Source organism: Bos javanicus, chromosome 1 (genome assembly GCF_032452875.1).
Source record: "Bos javanicus breed banteng chromosome 1, ARS-OSU_banteng_1.0, whole genome shotgun sequence".
Taxonomy (NCBI): domain Eukaryota; kingdom Metazoa; phylum Chordata; class Mammalia; order Artiodactyla; family Bovidae; genus Bos; species Bos javanicus.
The window spans coordinates 73,033,498-73,041,476 of NC_083868.1; the positions used below are offsets into that span (position 1 = coordinate 73,033,498).

Genomic DNA, 7,979 nt, shown 5'->3' on the forward strand with positions numbered 1-7,979 from the left:
TACTACAATACTGTACTTTTCAAGGTACTGTCCTGATGATTAAAAATGTTTATTTTTTGTGTTTGTTATGTATTATTTGTATGCAAAGTATTATAAACCTATTACAGTACAATACTATATACTGATCGTATTAGGCTAACTTGGTTGGACTTATGAACATGCTCTTGGAATGGAATTTGTTCATATATAGGAAATGTACTCCAGTAGATATAGGAACAAAGCGCTATTGGAGCTCAAGAGGAGGGAGATGAGCTACTCATGGTGGGGACATCAGGGAAGGCTTTATTGAGGGGGTGGCAGGTGGGATGGGCCTTCAAGAATGGCTAGACTCTGGTCCTGCCCACAGGTATAATGAGTTAGTCTAGACAAACTATGACGTGATCACCGTCATGGTGGCCTAAGACACCAGGCTAACTGCAGTTAACAGAGAAGTTCATGTCCCTGGAAGTCCTCTGGGTGCCCAGCAGGATGAATTCTGAGTCACTGGGTGTTGTTCTCAAGCTCCAGGGACTTTGAACAGGGCATCAGCACTCTGGCCAGCTTCCTCATCTACCGGGGAGGCAGGAGACAGGGAAGGGCTGAGGTGAATGCAGCAGGTGGGTTTAGATGCTGTTTTGCTGGGTGTGGGGCCTACTGGCTTGATCTGCTACTTGTTGTAGAGCCTTGAGATGGTGAGTCTCTGCGTCTGGGTTTCCTTACCTGTAAAGAGAGATGGCAATCTTGATACCACCTGCCTGCGTTTATCCATGAAAACAGAGATGACCTCAGTGATGATTCCTGGGACTCCCTGAGCATGTCTCTCTATTTCATCCTTTAATGGCTTCTCACTGAAGTGTGGGTTTGTTCCAATGACTCTGCTGTACAACAAACCACCCCATGAGACCATCTGGGGGATGGCATGAAATAACCAGTATATTACATAGAGTGAGAGTTAGGAATTTCAGGGCTTCCCTGGTGGCTCAGTGGTAAAGAATCCGCCTTCAATGCAGGAGTTGCAGGAGATGCGGGTTCAATTCCTGGGTTGGGAAGATCCCCTGGAGGAGGACATGGCTACCCACTCCAGTATTCTTGCCTGGAGAATTCCATGGACAGACAAGCCCGGCAGGCTGTAGTCTATAGGGTTACGAAGAGTCGGACATGACTAAAGCAACTTAGCACACACACACTCATGTAGGAACTTCAACAAGGTTTGGCCAGAGTCATTTATCTCTGCTCCAGAGTATCTGAGACCTTATCTGAGAAGACATGAAGATGGGGGTGGGAGGTGTTACTCAGCAGTTGGAAGTATCCAGAGTCATCTTCACCAATATGTCTAGTGATGGATGCTGGCCATCAGTGAGCCCTTCAGCTGGGTGGTTGCCAGAACACCTGTGCATGGCTTCTCCACATGAGTTTGGGCCTCTGCAGAGCATAGTGATGGGGTTCTGAGAGAAAATGCCGCAAGAGAGAAAACTGGAGGTGCTTGGAATTTTTGTGACATAGCCGTGGCATTCACATGACATCACTTCTGCCACACTCTAGGGGTTAAGGCAGGCTTTTCCAGGCTCAAGAGGAGAGGGTACATGGGGTCAAGGTCACATTTTCTGACGAGCACGCAAGCTGGACAAGTGGCAGCAATCTTTGAAAAGTACAATGTACCACAACATTCCTTGAGTTGGCACTCGGTGCATCTGCCATATCCTCCCAACAGCATCTCCCATTTCCTCTCAGGCCAACCTCCTTGCAGTACCCAGAAAATGCCATACTCATCTCAGCCTGTGAGGCTCGAGCCTGGCCTGCTCACTCTTCTCCTTATGATTCTTCTGGTCCTGTCTCCCCAAGGATTCAGGATCCTGGTGTATTAAAACAACAGTTAAAATGGAGAAAGAAGACTCTTAGCAAACATAGTTCCTGGAGTCTTCTCTACCTCTCTAGAGTGAAGCTACTTCTTTCCTAGAATTTTCTACCATTCTGAGAATGACTGGTTCTGAAAAACACCCACCAAGTACAGGCATGGGTCCTCTTCAGCTGTGATCATGCACACATACCTTTAAAATGCAGATTCTGTATCTCTCTCTCAGACAGAAATAATGACTCTAATAAATTAAAATCAGCTTCTTTTAAACCAACAAATGGTGTATATGACAATAGAAATGTAAATATGGCTATTGTTAATGGATTTTATTCAGACTTGCTCCATTTCAGCTCATTAGACTTATGACTAATAGAGTTGGCCAGCATTACTCACTGTTTCCAATTAAATCAGAGATCAGGCCCCACCTCCTGTGCAGACCCCAGTCACTGGGAGTTCTGGGCATCTAATGGTGCCCAGGAAACTCTCCCTGGCTGCTCGATTAAAAAAAAAAAACAGAAACATGCAAGGCAGCAAAACCATGCAGCTCCTCTACATCCCAGCTGGAAATGTGTGTCCCCACTGAGCACCTCTGCAACCTCTACCAGTGGGTGGGGCTTTACACCAGTAGAAGCTCTTGCATCCTACCCTCACAGTCTGGTGAGGCACAGAGTGAATGTACTGTCATCTCCAATTTTCTGATGAGGAAGCTACCACTCACAGAGGTGAAGGGGCTTTTGCAGAATCAATGGCTCCTGTGAAAAGAGCAAGGACTTCCCGCTAAGTGTTTCCTTTCCCTGGTCCTGATTCTTTTCCACTGCTCTGCTTCCCACTCAGCTGGCTTATTCATTCATTTACATCCATTCATTGACTAATTTGTCAAATGCTTATTTAGCTAGCACATACTGTACATGAAGCGTGACATCAGCCCTGGGGAAACAGTGGCAGGCCAGGTAACATCCCTGCTTTCACCGAGTGTGTGGTCCAGAGGGAGAGATGGCAATAAGTGTTAAAAATGATTATATAAATAAGACAATTTGACATAATGGCAACTGCTATCAAGAAAACACAGCAGAGTAAGGGGATAGAGAATGGCCAGGTCAGGGAGGTAAAGAGCGGGCCCTTCAGCTGGGATTGTCAGGGAAGGCTTCCCTGAAAAGCTGATGCTAGAGCTGGGACCATAATGATGACAAGGAGCCAGTCATTTAGAGATCTGAGGGGTAAAGAGTCCCAGGAAGCAGTTACAGCAGATGCCAAGGCCCTGAGTCAGGGCTGCAACAGTCTGGTTACGTTAGAGTTCCAGAAATGCCAACTGAGCTGGAGCATCTTGAGCAATGGGAAAAATGGAAATTACCCAAAGGCACAGGGTCTTATGGGCCAAAATAAGGTCTGTGCCAGGCACTATACTAGATGTTGTGGTGCATGGTGAAAAAATGGGAATAACCCTTCTAGGAACAGCAAGCCCAAGGCTCCATGAATCTCTAATACTTGATATCAATATGCCCCTGCCCTCTGCATCAGAACAACTGTGGAACCACTCTAATCCTTTCACTGACAGAGTTGTCTGAGCAATGTGTCTTGCGTGGAAAGAATTAGTCAGTCAAGGTAAATTGGGGGTTCCCAGGAATTCTGATGTGTTCAATCTAGCCTTCACTCTTAGATCCTAGAACTGGAGGAGGAAATGCCTGGAATCCCATGACTGCTCCCCATGATTCCCCCACCCTCTCTTGCGACATCCAGCCTGTAGGTAGGGCCACCCTGGCCAGCCTGAAAGAAGGATTTGAGAAGCAAAACAGAACCTCAGGTTGTCAGAGTCCCTGTGCAGCATCAGAAGAACAGACATACTGATGCAGGATAAATAAACCCTCTGGACTGCACATGCATGTAGTTATTTCCCCAAATCAAAACCAAATTCTCCTGAAATACAGGAAGCACAGACAGGAGCCAGCCCTGTTAAAGTAAGAACAACAGCTTACTCTGCAAGCTCTTCCATTAGAAGAGCTTTACTCGGAAACCAGCCCCAGGTTATCTCTAAGTCATGGTGAGATTGGCTAGGTAAGAGGGAAGGAAGATAGTCTTCCCTAACCATGCCCTTTCCCTCTTCCACCCTCCTCTCTGACCCAGTCACCCTCTCTCTCACACACACACAGACACACTTTTGCAATTTCATACCCCTCCCCCAATCCTGTCCCCACATCAAATCAAAGGCCATGTTTACTCACAGGCGACTTTCAGGAAAACAGACATCCTGGCTTTGCTTCCTAAACTTCCTCTTATGCATAAAGAACGCATTGTCTTTGCAAAGCCAGGAGAGACCTAATATTTGTCCTGTGTGTCGCCACATTACATGGTTACTGGGAACATGGATAGCCAGCAAGCAGCCTTGCAAGTCCCTGGGGAACTGAAGTCACAGCCACTTCCGCTCTGGCTGGACACAGCCCACTGAGCTCACAGGTTTCTTGTTGACTGATGAGCTTGTGGTAACCCTGTGAAGACACCAGCATGCCCAAGAGCATCTCTCATCCACCCCTGGGGGACAGAGAAGCAGAATGTAGTGGGTGGGCTTCATGCAGTGCTATGTCCAGAGGCACACGTGGAGGGATGGATGGATCTTAAAACCATAGTGCCAAATAAAACATCAGAAGCGGAAGGAGACAGGGAAAACCCAACTCATTTACATATGTTAGAATAATGTGTTTTTTACACAACTCAACAACCACGCACCTTATATAAGAACGTGTACAAACAGAACAAAAGATATCAAGCATATTAGAGCAAATGGCTTATGGATGGGAAAATGGAACTAAATCACTGAAACAGAGAGGGAATTTGTCAGGAGCAATGATGACCATGTGTCATGAACTAGAGAGCATGATTAACTCAATCTCTCCCCTCAAAGTCAGAAAACATCAAAAGGAAGGACACAGAAATACCCGATGTCCCAGGCTGAGATCCCCAACCGTGGCTGCCGCTTCCCACTCAAGCCAAAGGGGAGGACCAATCCACACGTGGCAGTGCTGCCTCCCTGCCTTGATGCTGCTGCCCTCCCCACCTCCCCGCCTTGATGCTGCTGCCCTCCCCACCTCCCCGCCTTGATGCTGCTGCCCTCCCCACAGCCAGCTCCGCCCTGCCCTTCCAGGTGCAGCCCCTGCCACCTCCTCTGGAGATTCCCACCTCCGAGCAGCCACGCCCTTCCTCTTCACCCCACCGCAGCGGTGATCAGTGTGCCTGGGAGCTGGTTCTTATTAGTAGGCAGATGTGGTTCTGGTGGAGTCCCAAAGATTGCTCTTTTCAGGGGGGCACTGCAACAGTGGCATGCTGTGCCTTTGGTACTTGCGCATCTGGATGGTAAAGCCATGCTTTCAAAGGACTTCCTGAAAAGAAGTGACGCAGGAGGAGCCTTTTCTCTCCACAGGGATGCAATACTTTCCTATGGAATTCATCACAAAAAGGAGGCATGCTCATGTTTGGTGAATGGCTAAATGACAAGATTGCTTCCACCAGCCCTTTTACCTCTACAGCCTTAGGCCCTCTTCCCATGTCCAAAGGGCTCTCTGAGGTCTCCTTTCCTTCCTTGCCGTAAGCCCAAGGCTTGGCCAGCTTCCCCCTCCCCTTTGAAGCTACCTCCTTTCCTTTATCCTCTGGCCAACCCCTGAACTCGAGCCTGACTGGGGAAGCTGTTACCCTGTTATTCTTGATGCTCCACTCCCACCCCAGATACCAGGCTCTTAAAATCAGAACCCACCAGGAGTCCTACAAACATAAAAATGCTGGAGTTGGAAATGTTAGGGAGTAGTGAAACCTCCTTCCTTGGCTTTGGCATGGAGGTAGCAATAAACAAATACTTTTAAGTACCTGTTATCTGCTCAGTACTGGTTTTAGCCCTGAGGATTGACAAAGATTGTCTCCTTAACTTCCTTGTTTGTCTCTGCATTGTCTAATTTTAGCAAGAATCCTGCTAAGTCAGTTTAGCTAGAGTCCCTCATCCTTCATTGGTGCCTCAGACAGTAAAGAATCTGCCTGCAACTCAGGAGACCTGGGTTCAATCCCCGGGTTGGGAAGATCCCCTGGAGAAGGGAATGACCCCCCACACCAGTATTCTTGCCTGGAGAATTCCATGGACAGACGAACCTGGAGGGCTACAGTCCATGTGGTCACAAAGAGTCAGACATGACTGAGTGACTAACATTTTCACTCATCCTTCATGTCTGATCATTCTAGATGTCTAATGTCTATCATTGTGATATTATGACTTACAATTAGAAATATATATTTGGTCTTGCTCACCATTTCTGTCACAGAGCACATAAAACCCTTGGAATTTCCAAAATGATGAGATATAAGGGTATCATAATATTCATAACAAACCCCTTTCAACCATACCTGAGTTGATGTTAATGTGTTGACTTTTTGAATCACCTAAGGATGGGGGCTGATTGCTAGGGGTACAGATCATGTAACTGAAGGGTGAGAATCAGGGGAGAAGGGCTGGACATTGAATCAATCACCAGTGACCACTGGTGAAATCAATCATGCCTATGAAGACTCCCTAAAAATCCCAGAGGCCGGGGTTCAGAGAGCTTCCTGGTTGGTGCTGGGTGGAGGGGGTGCCTGGAGAGAATGTGGGAGCTCTGCTCCCCTTCCCCACACCCTGCTTATGCACCTCTGCCATTTGGCTCTCCCTGAATTACATCCTTTCATAATAAACCAGTAATGCAGTAATATGTTTCTCTGAGTTCTGTGAGCCACTCTAGCGGAGGAGGGATGGCGGAACCTCTGATTTACAGCCAGCCAGTCACAAGCCCAGGTGATTGACATCGGAAGTCAAGGGCAGTCTTGTGGGACTGAGCCCTTAACCTGTGGAATCTGATGCTCTCTCCAGGCAGATGGTGTCAGAACTGAGTTGAATTGTAGGACACCCAGCTGCTGTCAGAGAATTGCTTAGGGTGGAAGCAGGGAGGACACCACCCATTAGAATTGGTGATCAGAATTGTACTTATCCTCCACCACCTACCAGCTGATATCTGATGGGCCTGGTCTGCCTTTAGCAAGAATCCTGTTGAGGCAGTTTGGCCAGAACCCCACTTATCCCCAATATTTCCTCTTAATAATTTTATATATTGATCCCCACCCCGTTCGTCAGTTATAAACTCTCCCTCACCCATGCCGTATTTAGAATTGAGGCCAATCTCTTTCCCCATTGCAAAATTATTCTTTTGAATAGTACCTTTGCCTATCATGTTGGTCTCCCTGAAGAAAGAACGCCTGATTATTCTCTAACAGATATCACTGAATCATTTTCTCTTTAACAGGATACAATGATTGGTAAAAGCAGGCTAGGCCTGCCCTCGTGGGGCTGATGGATAATTTATTACTTCCCATATGTGGGGGCCACTCCTACTCATTCTCAAAAGGCGAGGTGTGAATTTTGCCAAATTCCATTTCCATGCAACACTGGCAGTGGAAGGGAGCTACTGGCTGGAGACCAGCTGCCTAGCGAGGCCCTGCCAGGACTGGTACAGAAGGGCCAGAGTTCCTATTCCCAGAGCCTGGCTCCCAACCAGAATGACATCTGCTCAGAGTTCGGAGCCCAGCACACTCTTAATTGTCCTGTGGCCTTGTAGCACTTTCAACCTCTCAACTGCATCTTTCTTGAAAAGCTACTCCTGTGCTTATTGGTTTTATGCCCTGAATTGGAGTCACTAGAATTTTCCTTGGAGAGGGCAATGGCACCCCACTCCAGTACTCTTGCCTGGAAAATCCCATGGACAGAGGAGCCTGGTGGGCTGCCTTCTATGGGGTCGCACAGAGTCAGACACGACTGAAGTGACTTAGCAGCAGCAGAATTTTCCTTAAGGATAGGAGGGCTTGTAGAACCAGATCTGGATGTGTCTCCCATGACTGGACCTGAGTGAGAGAGGCTGGTGACATATTGAAGAAAAGCTGACCTGATGCCAACCACTATCACTCACCACCCCACTGCTTTTCTGAATGACACCAGCCCCTTCCCAGACCTTAGACAAGATGCTGGGGCCCTCACCCCAGTTAGATGTCACTACCTTGCTATGTGACCATGGCCAAATCCCTTGTCTCTCTGGGCTGATATTCTCTCTACATGTTTCTTAAACAAGTGAAATCCTGGATACAA

At 47.6% G+C, this 7,979-nt stretch overlaps 1 long non-coding RNA gene across 1 annotated transcript; it reads right to left on the reverse strand.

Annotated features, from left to right (window-relative positions):
- Positions 1 to 262: 262 nt before the first annotated feature.
- LOC133244778 (uncharacterized) lies at positions 263 to 6,993 on the reverse strand. The gene is made up of 2 exons (XR_009735516.1): positions 5,006 to 6,993; positions 263 to 1,832 (listed from the first exon to the last, which is right to left on the reverse strand). It is a non-coding gene; the product is annotated as an uncharacterized LOC133244778 (long non-coding RNA).
- Positions 6,994 to 7,979: the final 986 nt, after the last annotated feature.